Source organism: Macaca nemestrina, chromosome 6 (genome assembly GCF_043159975.1).
Source record: "Macaca nemestrina isolate mMacNem1 chromosome 6, mMacNem.hap1, whole genome shotgun sequence".
NCBI classification, from domain to species: Eukaryota; Metazoa; Chordata; class Mammalia; order Primates; family Cercopithecidae; genus Macaca; species Macaca nemestrina.
The window spans coordinates 23303508-23321732 of record NC_092130.1 but is presented as its reverse complement, the minus strand read 5'-3'; the positions used below and the strand labels follow the sequence as shown (position 1 = coordinate 23321732).

The following is an 18225-nucleotide window of genomic DNA, read 5'->3' as shown; positions in this document are numbered from 1 at the left end:
GGTGGAGGAAACAGGATTTCCTGTAGGATATGAGGAGAAAGGGCCTAAGATGACTCCAAGGGTTTCGGCCTGAGCCACTGGAACAGCTGGAGGTGCTAACCAATTGAGACAAGGAAAGCTGCAAAGGCTGGGCTCAGTGGCTCGCACCTGTAATCCTAACACCTTGGGAGGTCAAAGCGGGCGGATCACCTGAGGTCAGGAATTCAAGACCAACCTGGCCAACATGGCAAAACCCTGTCTCTACTAAAAATACAAAAAATTAGCCAGGCATGGTGGTGGGTGCCTGTAATCCCAGCTACTCAGGAGGCTGAAGCAGGAGAATTGATTGAACCCAGGAGGCAGAGGTTGGAGTGAGCCAAGATCATGACACTGCACTCTAGCCTGGGCAACATAGCAAGACTCTGTCTCAAAAAAAAAAAAAAAAAAAAAAAAACCCTGCATGACCACAGGTTTTAGAGGAAATATTCAGGGTTTTAAGTATGTTGAGTTTGACATGTCTTAGACCCATGTGGAGACTGCTGGAGTTCAGGAGGGAGGTCTGAACTAAAGATGCAGTTACGAGTTATTGGCTTAGAAACGGTATTTTAAAGCCAGGAGCCTGAATGAGGTAGGAATTCAAAGGATGAGATTCAAAGGAATGCTTGATGCTAAGGACTAGGTCCTGGGGCCTTCCAGCATTAAAAGGTTAAAATGGGGCCAAGCATGTTGACTCATGCCGGTAATCAAAACACTTTGGGAGACCAGGGCAGGCTGATAACTTAAGGTCAGGAGTTCCAGGCCAGCCTGGCCAACGTGGTGAAACACCATCTCTACATAAAAATAAATTTTAAGGCCGGGCGTGGTGACTCACGCCTGCAATCTTAGCACTTTGGGAGGCCAAGGTGGGCTGATCATTTGAGGTCGGGAGCTCCAGGCCAGCCTGGCCAACATGGTGAAACTCCGTCTCTACTAAAAATACAAAAATTAGCCGGCGTGGTGGCGCATGCCTGTAATCCCAGCTACTCAGGAGGCTGAGGCAGGAGAATTGCTTGAACCTGGGAGGCAGAGGTCGCAATAAGCCGAGATCATGCCACTGCACTCCAACTTGGGTGACAGAGCAAGACTCCATCTCAAAATAATAATAATAATAATAATAATAATAATAATAATAATAATTAATTGAAAAAAAAATTTTAAAGGCTGAGGTGGAAGAGGCACCAACACAGAAATGGAAGCAGCCCAAGGAAGTAAGAGAAAAAGCAAAAAGGTCCTGGAAGCCAAGTGAAGCAAATGCATCAAAGAACAGGCAGCAATCATGAGTCAAATGCTGCAAAGGAAAGGGATAAGATTTGTCATAGACTGAGCAAGCTGGAGATTATCAGTGAGCACAGTACTTTATACTGCAGTAAAAAGATTACAAGGAGGAAAATCAGGAGATAATTGAATACAGGGAACGCTTTCAAGGAGTTTGCACTGAAAAAAGTAGTTGGACATGAGTGCCTATAGTCTCAGCCATTTGGGAGGCTAACGGGGAGGGATGACTTGAGCCCAGGAGTTTGAGGCTGCAGTGAGATACGGTAGCACTACATCCTGTGAGTCCCTGTCTTCAAAAAAAAAAAAAAAAAGAGTTTTGCAAAAATGGAAGGAGAAAATCCTGGGTGTTTTTTTAAGTGATAAAAATAACACCATGTTTGTATGATCTGGAGACAATCAAGAGGAAGAAAGGGAAAATTTGCTGGGGCAACAAGTCAACAGAAGAGTGTGATCCTTTGCCCAATTAGAAGGTTCTAATTCACAACCAGGAATATCTTGTTGGTGCACACGCTAAGCAAGCACGTATGTCTGGGGAAGCTCCAGGTTGACTGCTTCCTCAGTGAAGTAGGAAACAGTTAAAAGTTAGCAGTAAGGGCCGGGCGCAGTGGCTCACGCCTGTAATCCCAGCACTTTGGGAGGCCGAGGCGGGCGGATCACCAGAAGTCAGGAGTTCAAGACCAGCCTGACCAACACAGAGAAACCCCGTCTCTACTAAAAATACAAAATTAGCCGGGCATAGTGGTACATGCCTGTAATCCCAGCTACTCGGGAGGCTGAGGCATGAGAATCACTTGAACTCAGAAGGCGGAGGTTGTAGTAAACTGAGATTGCACCATTGCACTCCAGTCTGGGCAACAAGATCAAAACTCCGTCTCAAAAAAAAAAAAAAGTTAGCAGTAAGGATGGGGAAGAGGTTTGGGGAATTTGAAGACAGCTTTAGGAGAGCAAATGAAGTAGGGACAAATGTTCCACCACCTGGCAGCACTCAGGTTATCACTGGAAGTAGGAGGTCATGAGGTTGATGCTCTGTAGCTACCTGCAGCTGCAGGCAATGGGGAACGAAGAGGACACATATCAGCAGATAACTTCTTAATCTTCCCAAGTATTTCTCTAAACATCATTTCCCCTTCAAAGGCATTTGCCAGTGCCTTTAAGGCAAAGTCCATACTCTAAAAGCTGCCCACCTTCCCAGGCTGGTCACACCCTGTCACTCTAAGCCTCACAAAGTTCCAAACAAACCGAATTGCTTATACTCACTAATCTTTGCAAGCTTAATAATTTCTAACACATGAAACTACTACAAACCTTCAAAAATCAGAAACCCAGCCTGAGCAACAGAATGAGTCCCCATCTCTATGAAAAAAAAAAAAAAATTAGCTGTGCATGATTGCACAAGTGTGTGGTCTCAAGTATTTGGAAGGCTGAGGTTGAAGGACCAATTGAGCCTGGGTCAAGGCTGCAAGGAGCTGTGATTGTACCACTGCATTCCAGCCTGGGCAGCAGAGCAAGACCCTTTCTCTATCTCTCTCTCTCTCTCTCTCTCTCTCTCTCTCTCTCTCTCTCTTTTTCTTTTCTTTATTTTTATTTTTTGAGATGGAGTTTCGCTGTTGTTGCCCAGGCTGGAGTGCAATGGCTCGATCTCGGCCCACTGCAACCTCTACCTCCCGGGTTAGAGCAATTCTCCTGTGTCAGCTTCCCAAGTAGCTGGGATTACAGGCATGTGCCACCATGCACAACTAATTTTTTGTATTTTTAGTAGAGATAGGGTTTCACCATGTTAGCCAGGATGGTCTCCATCTCCCAGCCTCAGGTGATCTGCCCACCTCGGCCTCCCAAAGTGTTGGGATTACAGGCATGAGCCACCATGCCCGGTGAGCAAGACCCTTTCTCAAAACAAAACAAAACAGGAGGGCGTGTAATCCCAGCACTTTGGGAGGCCGAGGTAGACAGATCACTTGAGGTCAGGAGTTCCAGACCAGCCTGGCCAACATGGTGAAACCCTGTCTCTCCTAAACATAAAAAAAAAAAATTAGTCAGGCATGGTAGCAGGCGCCTGTAGTCCCAACTACTCAGGAGGCTGAGGCAGGAGAATCGCTTGAACCCGGGAGGCAGAGGTTGTAGTGAGTTGAGATGGAGCCACTGCACCCCAGCCTGGGCAACAGAGCAAGACTGTCAAAAAAACAAAACAAAACAAAACAAAACAAAACAAAAAGTCAGCAGCAAGGCTGGGTGCTGTGGCTCACGCCTGTAGGCCCAGCCCTTTGGGAGGCCAAGGCAAGTGGATCGCTTGAGCCTAGAAGTTTGAGACCAGCCTAGGCAACATAGTGAAACCATATCTCTACAAAAAAAGTTGTAAAAATTAGCTGGGCATGGTGATGCACTCGAGTAGTCCCAGCTACTCAGGAGGTTGGGGTGGGAGGATAGCTTGGGCTCAGGAGTTCAAGGTTACAGTGAGCTATGAATGAGCCACCGCACTCCAGCCTGTGTGACAAAGCAAGACTGTCACAAAAGTCAGCAGCCAGTACTAAGTTTCTGCTTTACTGAACATTATCTTTATATGGATTTTTTTTTACAATTTTTTTTGAGACACTTTTATGGCTCACTTCATCCTCCACCTCCCAGGCTCAATCCTCCTCCTGCCTCAGCCTCTCCAGTAACTGAGACTGCAAGCATGTTCCACCACACTCAGCAAATTTTTCTATTATTTTTCAGATAGATCTCACTGTGTTACCTAGGCTGGTCTCGGATTCCTGGGTTCAAGCAATCCCCCTGCTTCAGCCTCCCAGCGCATTGGGATTACAGGCATGAGCCACCACGCCCTCTAATATTTTTACTTTACAAATCATAAAACTACTAACAGAGCTATGCCCTCAGCAGTTCCACATTATTGCATAATACCCATTTTACAGAAAAGGAGAGGCTCACCAAAAGTATGTGTTGCACCTAAAGTCACAGTTTCCAGTCAGCCTGAATAAATACGGCTTGACACAAATGTACCACACAATTTTCTGCAGTTTTATTTCTTTGTCCTATTTCTCTCACTAAACTTGCCCAGGTAAAGTTTAAATAAGGCCGCTATTGCAGTCCATGATTCCATTTAAATAAAAGTCAATTTCTCAGGAAATCCAAAAAACTCTATTTTGTGTAAATTTCCCCTAATTTCTTGGCTCAATCATTATTGTCCTTACCTCTCATATAAAACTACGAAAGTCCAAGCAACTATATCCTGGTTTTCTCTTTGTCATAAGTTTCCAGAAGACCGCACTTACCAGTTAGTTAGAAGGCAATTTTCCAGCTTCTCCTCCCTCCTCCTGGTCTGTTTGTAGCCCTCCTCCAAAGATCTTTCTAGATTAAGACTACATTCACCCAGAATTCCATTCTTTATCTCTTTGCCACACCCTCACATAAGAATACTGGGAAGCACGTTTGAATGTTACATTTCTCCAGTTGGCTGATCTTTTTACTGGACTTGATCCACTTACAAATTTAAACAGATTACAGGGAGATTGTTACAGTACTTGTTCTCTACTGGGCATTGGTTTTGTTTTGTTTTTTGGGTTTTTTTGTTTTGTTTTGTTTTGTTTTGTTTTTTTGAGACAGTCTTGCTCTGTCGCCCAGGTTGGAGTGCAGTGGTGCAATCTCCGCTCACTGCAACCTCCGCCTCCCAGGTTCCAGCGATTCTCCTGCCTCAGCCTCCCAAGTAGCTGGGACTACAGGCACTCACTACCATGCCTGGCTAATTTTTGTATTTTTAGTAGAGTCGGGGTTTCACCATGTTGGCCAGGCTGGTCGCTAACTCCTCACCTCCAGTGATCCACCCTCCTTGACCTCCCAAAGTTCTGGGATTACAGGCGGGAGCCACCACACTCTGCTGGGCTATTTTTAAAGATTCAGCCAAGATCTGGATGTTAGGTCAGACTCCAGGATTGAAAAATGATACAGACTTTGTGAACGCTGGTGCAGGAAAGGACTTTAAACTACCTGAGGCCAAGTTTCCTCAATTTATAGTGAATAAACCAAGGTCCAAACAGTAGAATAGAGTGTGGGACCCATAGAAGCCACTGGAGGCAGAGGCAGAAGTAAAAGCCAGGTTAACTTTTCCTATTCCACTGTTCTTGTTACACAACAAACAGTACTTCAATAAATATTTATTGAGCACCCCATGCAAAGAATGGAACATTTTGATTTTTCTTTCTTTCTTTCTTTCTTTCTTTTATTTATTTATTTATTTATTTATTGAGACAGGGTCTTGTTCTGTTGCCCAAGCTGGAGTGCAGTGGCACATTCATGGTTCACTGCAGCCTTGACTACCCCAGCTCAAGCGATCCTTCTGCCTCAGTCTCCTGAGTAGCTCAAGCACTCGTCCCACCTTGGCCTCCTAAAGTTCTGCAATTATGCGTGTGAGCCACCATGCCCAGCCTTCTTATTCATTCTTTCTATTTTTTTTTAACCCATTAAGCATTCTCACCCCCAAGAACAAGGTGCATGTTCTTGGCACCTTTGTCGAAAATGAATTCACCGTAGGTTGTGGCATGCAGCTTTTACCAGATGGGATTAGAGAAGTTTTTTTAAAGAACTCTGTACACTCCCAAACCAAGACCACCACAGGACCTGGACACCGTGTTGAACTGCCTATGACATTAAGTAACGACTATATAAAATGTATGCTGAGTTCTATCAAAACATTGTGCTAGTGGTAGGCATTGTGGCTTTTAAAAATGTTGATTCTGCTTAATAATGATATATGTTAATAAAATGCCAACTTTTTATTGGGAACTTAGATATAGAAATATTTTCAAAACATATGGCTGGGTGCGGTGGTTCACATCTGTAATCCCAGAACTTTGGAGGCTAAGGTGGGAGGATCACTTGAAACCAAGAGTTCGAGTCCAGCCTGGCCAACATGATGAACTTAGTATTTAGTATTTTATTTTATTTTATTTTATTTTATTTATTTTTGAGACGAAGTCTAACTCTGTCACCTAGGCTGGAGTGCAGTGACACAATTTCGGCTCACTACAACCTCTGCCTCCCAGGTTCAAGCGATTCTCCTGCCTCAGCCTCCCAAGTAGCTGGAACTACAGGCTTTTGCCACCACACTGGCTAATTTTAATATTTTTAGTAAAGATGGGGTTTCACCATGTTGGCCAGGCTGGTCTCTAACTCCTAATCTCAGGTGTTCCACCCACCTCAGCCTTCCAAAGTGCTGGGATTACAGGTATGAGCCACTGGGCCCGGCCAGTATTTAGTATTTTAGACACTACTAAAAAAAAGAAGAAAAATAGCCAGCAGTTGTGCCACATGACTGTAATTCCAGTTACTCTGAAGGCTGAGCCACAAAAATTGTTTGAACCCAGGAGGCAAGGTTGCAATGAGCCAAGATTGCACCACTACACTACAGCCTGGGTGACAGAATGAGACTCTGTTTAAAAAGAAAAAGAAAAGAAGTATTTCCAGGAAATATTAAATTAGGCCGGGCATGGTGGCATGTGTCTGTAGTCCCAGCTACTAGAGAGGCGGAGGCAGGAGGATCGCTTGAGCCCAACAGGTTGAGGCTGCAGTGAGCTGTGATTGCACCACTGCACTCCAGCCTGGGTGACAGAGGGAGACCCTGTCTCAAAAAAATACAAAAACAAACAAAAAAAGGAAATATTAGATCAAAAACAACAACACGGTGGCTCCTGCCTGTTATCTCAGCACTTTAGGAGGCTGAGATGGGAAGATCACTGAGTCCAGGAGTTTGAGACCAACCAGGGCAATGCAGTGAGACTTTGCATCTACGAAAAATAAACAAAAATTAGCTGAGTGTGGTGGCGTGTGCCTGTAGTCCCAGATACTTGAGAGGCTGAGGTGAGAGGAAAACACAATTTAAAACACACACGCACACACAACCACCACCACCACCACCACCACCACCTATTTTATAGGAATCCATTTTTGCAAAAACACTACAATGAAATGACAGCATATGTATGTATATATGCATATGTACCTATGTGGAAAAGTTACGGGAAAGAATCTACGAAACTAGTCAGGTCAGCATATCCTATCTGGTAGAGAAGCAGGCTGAGAAAAGAGGAACTTTCAGTTTGAGGCTATATATTTATTTGTTTGTTTTGAGATGGAGTTTCACTCTTGTTGCCTAGGCTGGAGTGCCATAGCACGATCTCACCTCACCGAAACCTCTGCCGCAACCCGGCTAATTTTGTATTTTTAGTAGAGACGGGGTTTCTCCATGTGATCAGGCTAGTCTCAAACTCCCGACCTCAGGTGATCCGCCCACCTTGGCTTCTCAAAGTGCTGGGATTACAGGTGTGAGCCACCGTGCCCAGCCATTTATGTACCATTTCAGTATTTTACATTCTTGTTTATATACTATGTACTGTTTATATACTATAAACTGTTTACTGTTTATATACTGTTTATATACTATAAACTATGTACTGTTTATATACTATAATGCATGCAAAGTGTTTTAACAACAACAACAAAAAGCAAAACCCAATCCCAAAACTGTACATTCTTGCAAAAGTAGAGTTCTTTTTTTTTTTCTGAGACAGGGTATTTGTCTGTCACCCAGGGTGGAGTGCAGTGACACAAACATGGCTCACTGTGGCCTCGACTTCCTGGGCTCAATCAATTCTCCCACCTCAACCTCCTGAGTAGCCTCCTTTTTCACAGCCTAACTACAATCATCCTTTTCTTTAACCCAGAAAGACAGAGAGAAAAGATAGCAACTGAAGTTGCCAGAAGCTAGACTTGGACATCACCAAGCATCTAGAAAAACGGAAGATTATGAAATAATGCTTTAATAAACATAGAAGCACTACACCACAAAGCACATGTTCTTCTACAAAGAAAATACATTGGCTCACTATAGTTGACCCTTGAACAACATGGCTTCGAACTGCAAGGGTCCACTTATTCGCAGAGTTTTTTCAATAAAAGTTATACCAAGTGTGCCTGCCTTTCCTGCCTCACCTTCCATCTCTACGTCTTTCACCTCTACTCCCTCTAGGACAGCAAGACCGACTCCTCCCCTTCCTCCTCCTCCTTCACATTGAGTTTACTCAGTGGAAAGATGATGAGGATGATCCTGATAATGAACAGTAAATATATTTCATCTTCCAGAGGATTTCTTAGTAATATTTTCTTTTCTCTAGCTTACTTTAAGAATATAGCATATAATATATATAATATACAAAAATGTGTTTTAATAGGCTGTTTACATTATCTGTAAGGCTTCCTGTCAACAGTAGGCTGTTAGCAAATTTTTTGGAGAGTCAAAAGTTATATGCAGCCTGGGCACAATGGTTCATGCCTGTAGTCCCAGCACTTTGGGAGGCCAAGGCAGGAAGATCACTTGAGCCTAGGTGTTTAAGACCAGCCTCGGCAACATGGCAAAACCCTATCTCTATAAAAAAAGCAAAAATTAGCCAGGCATGGTGACACACACCTATAGTTTCAGCTACTAAAGAGGGTGAGGTGGGAAAAATTGCTTGAGCCCAGGGAGGTCAAGCCTGCAGTAAGCAGTGATCATGCCACTGCACTCCAGCCTGAGCAAGAGAGTGAGATTATCTCAAAAAGAGAGAGAGAAAAAAAAGTTATATGCATATTTTCAACTGCACAGGGGATTGGTGCCACTAGCCCCCATATTGTTCAAGAGTCAACTATGTATATTTATTTCAGGGACTGCTGTTAGAATCTGCGTCACCTCTGTCACTTTATGCATTCACCCATTTATATTTACTGAACACTTGCTATGTGCCAGGCAACCTTATTCTATGAGACTCATTTGCAGTTTTACAGAGTTAAGTTAGGCAAGTGGTAAAGCTAAGGATTTGTATTTCCAGAAATTTTTATTTAAAGACATCACCAAAAAGCCCTTTTCTGTATCATTCAGAATCAGCGTGTGGGTCTGCTATAGGTTTATTGCCTTTTATTATAACTATATTCTTGGGGATCAGGCTGCCCTGCTATATTCGGACTTCCTGGAAGGAAAAACGTAAACCTTTTTGTGGTGCCTGTGTCACAGCTTGTGTCTGCAATACAGCAGGCATATGTTCATTCATTCATTTAGTCTACAGATACTTATTCCACACCCGCAGTGAGCCAAGCATTGTACTAGGCCCCTGGGATAGGACATGAATGATAGAGTTTACTTTCCAGTTGAGGGTTGGGGTGGATAGATCACACACATAGAAAAATCTAAGCAAGAGAATTTTAGATTGGAACAAGCTATGTAGGAAATAAACTGAATTAGAGATGGGAAGATAGTTACTTAGATTTGGTGGTTGGGGAAACGCTCTTAGATGAAATTTAGGCTGGGCACAGTGGCTCACACCTGTAATTCCAGCACTTGGGGAGGCCGAGGCGGGCAGATCACTTGAGGCAAGGAGTTTGAGACCAGCCTGGGCAACACGGGGAAACCCCATCTCTATTAAAAATACAAAAAAAAAAAAAAATTAGCCGGGCATGGCGAGGTGCACCTGTAGTCCCAGCTACTCGGGAGGCTGAGGGAGAGAATCGCTCTTGAACCCAGGAGGAGGAGGTTGCAGTGAGCTGAGATCGCGCCACTGCATTCCAGCCTGGGTGACAGAGCAAGACTCCGTCTCAAAAATAAGTAAGTAAAATTAAAAAGAAAAAAAAAAAAGAAATTTAAACTAGAAACCAAAAGATGATAAAGGGGAAGTTTTTACAGTCTGAGAGAAGTATTCCGAAGAGAGGAAATGGCCGTTGAAAAGGGGTTGGAATCAGAAAGAACTTGGGCTGTTCTAGAAGCAGAAACATCAGTGTGGCTGAAACAGAGAGTAAGGAGTGGTTGGTGAGGTCAGCAGAATTTCAGTTCAATGGCAAGCTATTGAAAGGTTTTAAATAAGAGTAATTGAATCCAGTTAATGATTTAAGAAAGAAAAAGAACGACAGGCACGGTGGCTCACGCCTGTAATCCCAACACTTTGGAAGGCCTAGGCAGGCAGATCACGAGGTCAGGAGTACGAGACCAGCCTGGCCAACATAGTGAAACACCATCTCTACTAAAAATACAAAAATTAGCTGGGTATGGAGGTGTGTGCCTGTAGTCCCAGTTATTCAGGAGGCTGAGGCAGGAGAATCGCTTGAACCTGGGAGGCGTAGCTTGCAGTGAGCAGAGATGGTGCCACTACACTTCAGCCTAGGAGACAGAGTGAGACTTTGTCAAAAAAAAAAAAAAAGAAAAATGAAAACGAAAAAGAAAATACTTAGGCTACTGTGTGAAGAGAATGAACTACCAAGAGAGCAAAAGTGGACTAGGTGGCTACCAATTAGAAAGCCATTTCTTGAATGGATCCATGGACAAATGGAAGGAAGGAAGGAAGGAAGGAAGGAAGGAAGGAAGGAAGGAAGGAAGGAAGGAAGGAAGGAAGGAAGGAAGGAAGGAAGGAAGGAAGGAAGGAAGGAAGGAAGGAGGGAAGGAAGGAAGGAAGGAAGGAAAGAGAGAAGGGAGGAAAGAAAGAAACAGATGAATGAGAGACAAAAATAACTCTGATTACAGGTTAGGCCCGGTGGCTCACACCTGTAATCCCAGCACTTTTGGAAGCCGAGGTGAGTGGATTACTTGAGTTTAGGAGTTCAGGACAAGCCTGGCCAACATGGCAAACCCTGTCTTTACAAAAAAATACAGAAATTAGCCAGGCATGGTGGTGAGTACCTGTAGTCTCAGCTACTTACGAGGCTGAGGCTGGAGGATTGAACCTGAGCCCAGGAGGTGGAGGTTGCAGTAAGCCATGATCAAGCCCCTGCACTCCAGCCTGAGTGATAGAGCAAGATCTTGCCTCAAAAAATAAAAATAACAAAAGAGCAAGCCTCATGACAGTCACTTGACCTAGAGTTTTTAGCTTAAACTGGTTTTTAAGTCAAATTTCAAAAAGCAAAATCAAATTACTTTTAGTGAAGGAACATGTTGGAATTAAAATGTGGTTTTCTAAAATGATTACCTTGAAACAGATGGTATATATTTAGCTATACACTTGCTGGCATATTGGTTTAAAATATATATTACTGTTTTATAGTCATAATGCTTCTACCAGCATCATAACCTTTGACAAAGCAATTCTATATCTAGAACTCTATACCTTGAAAATACACAAATGCACGTAAGTTTTTGTATAAAGGATGTTCCTTGTAGCCTTATTTGAAACAGAGAAAGACAATAAATATCTTTCAATAGGGAAATGATTTAATAGAACATATATATTTATTCTACTCAATACTATATAGCTATCTAAGTAAAAGGTATTCTCCCAAATATTCTGACGTAGACTAATAGCCTTCTACAAATAGTAAAAAAAAAAAAAAAAAAAGGCCGGGCTCAGTGGCTCACACCTGTAATTCCAGCACTTCGGGAGGCCAAGGCAGGCGGATCACAAGGTCAGGAGATCGAGACCATCCTGACGAACACAGTGAAACCCCGCCTCTTCTAAAAATACAAAAAATTAGCTGGGTGCGGTGGCGGGTGCCTGTGGTCCCAGCTACTCGGGAGGCTGAGGCAGGAGAATGGTGTGAACCCAGGAGGCGGAGCTTGCAGTGAGCCGAGATCGCGCCACTGCACTCCAGCCTGGGTGATAGGGTGAGGCCCCATCTCTTAAAAAAAAAAAAAAAAAAGTACGTTACAACCTATATTTGTTTGTGTGTATGTGTGTGTGTGAGAGAGAGAGAGACTGGGCATCGTGGTTCACTGTGACTCATGCCTGTAATCCAGCACTTTGTTATTTTTGGAGGTTCTGGTTTTGGTTTGGTTTTTTTAACTTCTACCCAAGAGCTACTATGCAATCTCAGTATTTTAAGAGGCTGAGGTGGGAGAACTGCTTGAGCCCAGGAGTTAAAGGCCATCCTAAGCAACATAGTGAGACCCCCATCTCTATTTTTAAAAAACAGGGCCAGGTGCAGTGACTCACGCCTGTAATACCAGCACTTTAGGAAGCCGAGGTGGGAGGATCACTTGAGGTCAGGAGTTTGAGACCAGCCTGGCCAACATGTTGAAACCCTGTCCCTGCTAAAAATATAAAAATTATCCAGGTGTGATGGCAGGTGCCTGTAATTCCAACTACTTGGGAGGCTGAGACAGGAGAATCACCTGAACCTGGTAGGCAAAGATTGCAGAGAGCCAAGATCGCACCATTGCACTCCAGCCTGGGCAACAGAGGGAGACTCCGTCTCAAAAAATAATAATAATAAATAAATGAGAGAGAGAGAGAGTGAGAATAGAGAATGGTGCAGATCTGCGCTGTCTAATACCGTAGCCACTAGCCCCACGTCGCTACTGAGCACTTAAAATGCAGCTAGTCAGAACTGAGATGTGCTTTAAACGTAAAGTGCACACTGAATTTTTACTGAATTCTGAAAACTTACAATGAAAGAACATAAACTCTCTCCCCCATTTTCTTTTTTGAGACAGGGTCTTCCTGTGTCACCAAGGTTGGAGTGCAATGGCGCGATCTTGGCTCACTGCAACCTTGACCTCCCAGGCTCAAGCAATCCTCCTACCTCTCAGTCGCTCAGGTAGCTGAAACTAGAGGCACATATCACCATACCAGGCTAATTTTTGTATTTTTGTAGAGATGGGGTTTTGCCATGCTGCCTAGGCTGGTCTCAAACTCCTGGATTCAAGCAGTCTGCTCATCTCAGGCTCCCAAAGTGCTGGGATCACAGGTGTACACCATCACGCCCAGCCCTCATTAATTATTTTTATCTTTATTCCATGTTGTAATGATAACAGTTTAGATGAATGGAGTTAAATAAAATATATTCTTAAAATTAATTTCACGGCCAGGTGCAGTGGCTCATGCCTGTAATCCCAGCACTTTGGGAGGTCTAGGCAGGCGGATCACAAAGTCAGGAGTTAGAGACCACCCTGACCAGCATGGTGAAATCCCGTCTCTACTAAAAATACAAAAATTAGCTGGGCGTGGGGTGGCACGTGCCTGTAATCCCAGCTACTTAGGAGGCTGAGGCAGGAGAAATGCTTGAACCCAGGAGGTGGAGGATACGGTGAGCCGAATCCCACCACTGCACTCCAGCCTGGGTGATAAAGCAAGACTCTGTCTCAAAAAAAAAATTAAAATTAAGTAATAATAATAATATGCACATTTAAATAGATGAGCTCATACCACCACCACCACATGTGAATAGTTTAAATAGCCTTTTATTTTCTTCAATCTCACTGCTCTTTTTGTAAAAAGAGTCACACCTTAAGCAGAAGAAATTGGAATGTTAATTCACAAGAGATTCATGACTATGAGTAGGTGAGTGACTTGGAATAACCTTTGCAAATGCAGTCTATATGGCTGAGGAAAAGATACAGAGGCTCTATTAGGTTGGTGCGAAAGTTATTACGGTTTTTGCCATTACTTTCGATGGCAAAAACTGCAGTACTTTTTGCACCAACCTAATAGAAGCCTAAAATTAACATTTCTGATTGATACTCTCCCTTGCACCGCTTTTCCACTAAAAATCAAGCAAAATCCAAGCCCTCCTAAAGCTTAAGAACCTCCCAGCCAACTGGGTAGCTGCCTCTCTCCTTTGTCCCACTTTCCAACTGAGTTCCAGAAAATGATGATAGAAAATCTTAAAAGTGACTGCTCTAGGGCATCTCTACTTATCTCTAGAAGCATCCAGACTTTTTCAATAGAAATCAGGAGACAAAATTAATTTGTGTTCAGTTTAATTTTTTAAATCAATACATTATCATTGGAAGTAGACAGGAGGACCCTTTGAACTTCCAAATATATTTCGAGATGGTGGAAATGTTTTATATCTTGCTTGGGGTGGTATTAACATAGGTGTATATTTGTGGAATTTATTTTATTTATTTATTTATGTATTTTTTTTGAGATGAAGTCTCGCTTTTGTCCCCCAGGCTGGAGTGCAATGGTACGATCTCAGCTCACTGCAACCTCCACCTCCTGAGTTCAAGAAGTTCTCCTGCCTCAGCCTCCCGAGTAGCTGGGATTACAGTCGCCTGCCACCACGCCCAGCTAATTTTTGTATTTTTAGTAGAGACAGGGTTTCATCATGTTGGCCAGGTTGGTCTCGAACTCCTGACCTCAGGTGATCCTCCCACCTCGGCCTCCCAAAGTGCAGGGATTATAGGCATGAGCCACCGCGCCTGGCCTATTTGCGTAATTTAAATTGTCTGCTTAAAATGAGAACATTTTGGCCAGGCGTGGTGGCTCATGACTGTAATCCCAGCACTTTGGGAGGCCAAGGTGGGCAGATCACTTGAGGCCAGGAGTTTGAGACCAACCTGGCCAACACGGCAAAACCCTGTCTATACTAAAATACAGAAATTAGCCACTGCACTCTAGCCTCAGAGACAGAGAGAAACTCTGTCTCAAAGAAAAAAGGAAAAAAAGAGAGCATTTTATTGTATGTAAATTGTACCTGTTTAAAAATTTATCCACATGACTGCAGAATGAATAAAATTAATAAAAACAAAAATTCAATAAGTGATTTCCATATATACATTCGCTCATAACATTAAAAAAAGAAAACAATTTTCATTTATGTAAATTGATTTGATGTTATCTGAATCGATTACTGAGCAATTGACCTGCTTGGAATTTCTGCCTTAGGAATTCTAAATCTAGAAGTGATGGGCAGATAAAACACAGTCGACTTTACTTTTTTCAGTCTAAAAAGATCGGGGACTCTCCCCCTTTTCAGAGCCTGTGGGCTTTCTGTGGGCAGCTCTGGAAGAAAAATCCTAAGGCATTTCTAAGAGCAAACCACACATCCAATTTTAACGCATTGTTTTTTTATTTTAATGTTATATGAAGTTTTATTCTCAAAATATATTAAAAAAACACACACACACACACACACGAAGGGACTAAGATGTTATTTCACAGGACTTGCTTGCCGCAGTCTTTATGAAGAACACAGTTCCAAATTAATGGACAAGTTCCTCCCTGTGCTCTAGGTCATTCAAAGGAGGCAAGCTCTTTTGTCAAATCAGGAGCTCCAGCAGCCTATCAGGAGCACAGATGCCAGGGTGGGAGTTTCTCAGTGGGATCTAGTATTGCTAGAAGAGCCTTGCTTATACAGCAAAAGACAGGCACATGGGCCTCTTCCCTTAGACTGTATCTGTCTCACATGCTTGGGAACTGCTGTGCAGAACACCGGGTGTGGCCTGAGGCAGCGTACACATGGCCCCCCAATGCTGGTCTATATTGCACTGTTTCTAATTCTTTTTTTTTTTTTTTTTTTTTTTTTTGAGACAGTTTTGCTCTTGTCCACAGGCTAGAGTGCAATGGCATGATCTTGGCTCACTGCAGCCTCCGCCTCCCAGGTTCAAGTGATTCTCCTGCCTCAGCCTCCCAAGTAGCTAGAATTACAGGTGCCTGCCACCATGCCTGGCTAATTTTTGTATCTTTTAATAGAGATGGGGTTTCATCATGCTGGCCAGGCTGGTCTCGAACTCCTGGCCTCAGGTGATCCACTCACCTCGACCTCCCAAAGTGCTGGGGTTACAGGCGTGAGCCACCTCGTCCGGCTGTTTTTAATTCTCTAAGTTATCATTTGCCATCTCCTGGGCCCTTTGTAGTAATTCCCCTCCCTTTTTTGTTTTTCTGTATCCATCTTTCGCATTCCAAATAGTTGATGTAAAGGGAGATTCCACCTTGAAAACCAGGGTTCCAGTCCTGGTTTGCTGCCACACTCTACTGATGACCTTGATCTTGACCTTGACCTTGTCTTCATTTATTTCTTTGATGAGGCGGGCGGACAGAAAAACATTGCTATAGTGCTTAAAAAATTTTTTTTATTACAAAAGAAAATGGAGAAAATAATTCAAACTATAGCAGAAACATGAAAAAGGGAAAAGTGAGTCTTCACTATTTGTCTCCATTGGTAACCATATTCATTTGGGTATATTCTTCCATATTTTTAAGGCAAAATCAAATTCAACAGTTATATATACCATTATGGAACCCTTTTTTTTTTCCTTTGAACTTAACTACATAGCATTCTCTGATAAGTAAGTTCCATGACAGCAAGGATTTTGACTGCTTCATTCACTGCTATATTTCTGGAGACCAGAATAGTGTTTGGCATAAAGTAGGTGCCAATAAATATTCACTGAATGCGCTGGGCGTGGTGGCTCACGGCTGGAATCCTAGCACTTTGAGAGGCCAAGGTGAGCAGGTCACTTGAGGCCAGGAGTTCAAGATCAGCCTGACCAACGTGGTGAAACCCTGTCTCTATTAAAAACACAAAAATTAGCCAGGCACGGTGGTGCACGCCTGTAATTCCAGCTACTCCAGTGAGCATCTGGGCAGGAGAATCGCTTAAACCCAGGAGGCGAAGGCTGCAGTGAGCCAAGATTGCACCACTGCACTCCAGCCTGAGCAACAGAGTGAGACTCTGTTTCAAAAAAAAAAAAATTAAAAAAACAAAAACAAAACAAAACAGAAGGGGACCGAACAGACACATTCCTGGCTCCATGGAACTCCTAGTTGATCTGACAGGAAAAAAAAAAAGAAGTACATAGTGCTTTGCACATAGTAAGCACTTAATAAGTATTTGTTGAATTAGCAAAAAAGCATAATGATAAAACAACCTAATTCTTTTTACTTGCACCAGTGTATTGACATAACACTATAATCAATGATTCCCTTATTGATTGTAAAAATCTCCGCAAACACCATTGCAATGATCGGCCTTGTACACATACCCTTATTTAAAGATTTTGGTAGGATAAGAATGTCTTTTGAGAGGGACCATCGATCTGCTTCAAATGTGTCCTGAAGTTTCTTCTCACTAGAATTTCACGACCTTAAGACACTTATGGGCTGGGCACGATAACTCACGCCTGTAATCCCAGCACTTTGGGAGGCAGAGGCGAGTGGATCACCTGAGGTCATGACTTCGAGACCAGCCTGGCCAACAGGGTAAACCCCATCTCTACTAAAAATACAAAAAAATTAACTGAGTGTGGTGATATGCACCTGTAATCCCAGCTATCCGGGAGGCTTAGGTAGGAGAATCGCTTGAACTCAGGAAGTGGAGGTTGCAGTGAGCCGAGATTATACCATTGCACTCCAGCCTGGGCGACAGAGCGAGACTCTATGTCAAAAAAATTAAAAAGACACTTAAGATTAATTTTTTAGCCTGTATGAGCTGCTCCCTATAATTAATTTTGTAAAATGATCTCCTTTACGTATCTCCCTACAGAATGCCAGTCCCTCCCAAAACTATCTAGATGCAGCCCGACACTCTAACTCACACAAGACTGTCAGAAAGACTTCCAGAAACAAGCAGGCTGGCTACAGCCTTGCTGGCCAACATCTTCTGCATGCAACACAATCACAGCTTAGTCATCACCTGGGGAGGAGCAGTTTTTAGGCGGTGATAGGCCCACATTGTTAATTCATTCCTATGTGCTGAGGATGGCTCAGCAGAAAAAGGGAACTAGACAAAAGAGTAAGACCCCAACAAAGGCCTGAGCTGAACAATGTTGAAAAACAAAGGCCACTTTGGCCTGGATGAGAGTTAATGTGGGTCTGAGAGCAGTGGGTCACTACTGTAATCCCAGCACTTTGGGAGGTCGAGGCGGGAGGATCACGCATTCAGGAATTTGGGACCAGCCTGGCCAACATAGTGAAGCCCCATCTCTAATAAAAATACAAAAATTAGCTGGGTCTGGTGGCGCACGCCTGTAGTCCCAGCTACTCAGGAGGCTGAGGCAGGAGAATTTCTTGAACCCAGGAGGCGCAGGTTGCAGTGAGCCGAGCTTGTGCCACTGCACTCCAGCCTGGGCAACAGAGTGAGACTCTGTCTCAAAACAAAGAGTGAATATGGAAGCTTCCGGGTATTTGTGAGTTCTCTAAGAAGTGAACTTGCAGAGTCACACTCTGTCTGAGCACTCTAATGGAAGTCTTCCAGAAAGTTACCTTT

At 43.4% G+C, this 18225-nt stretch overlaps 1 protein-coding gene across 1 annotated transcript in view; it reads right to left on the bottom strand.

The window, feature by feature from the left end:
* LOC105482378 (hepatitis A virus cellular receptor 1) overlaps nt 1-4837 on the bottom strand; it is a 41156-nt gene extending 36319 nt beyond the window's left edge. The window contains exon 1 of the mRNA XM_011742430.3: nt 4563-4837. The gene's annotated coding sequence lies outside the window, so the exon portion shown is untranslated. The remainder of the gene's footprint in view (nt 1-4562) is intronic.
* Nucleotides 4838-18225: the final 13388 nt, after the last annotated feature.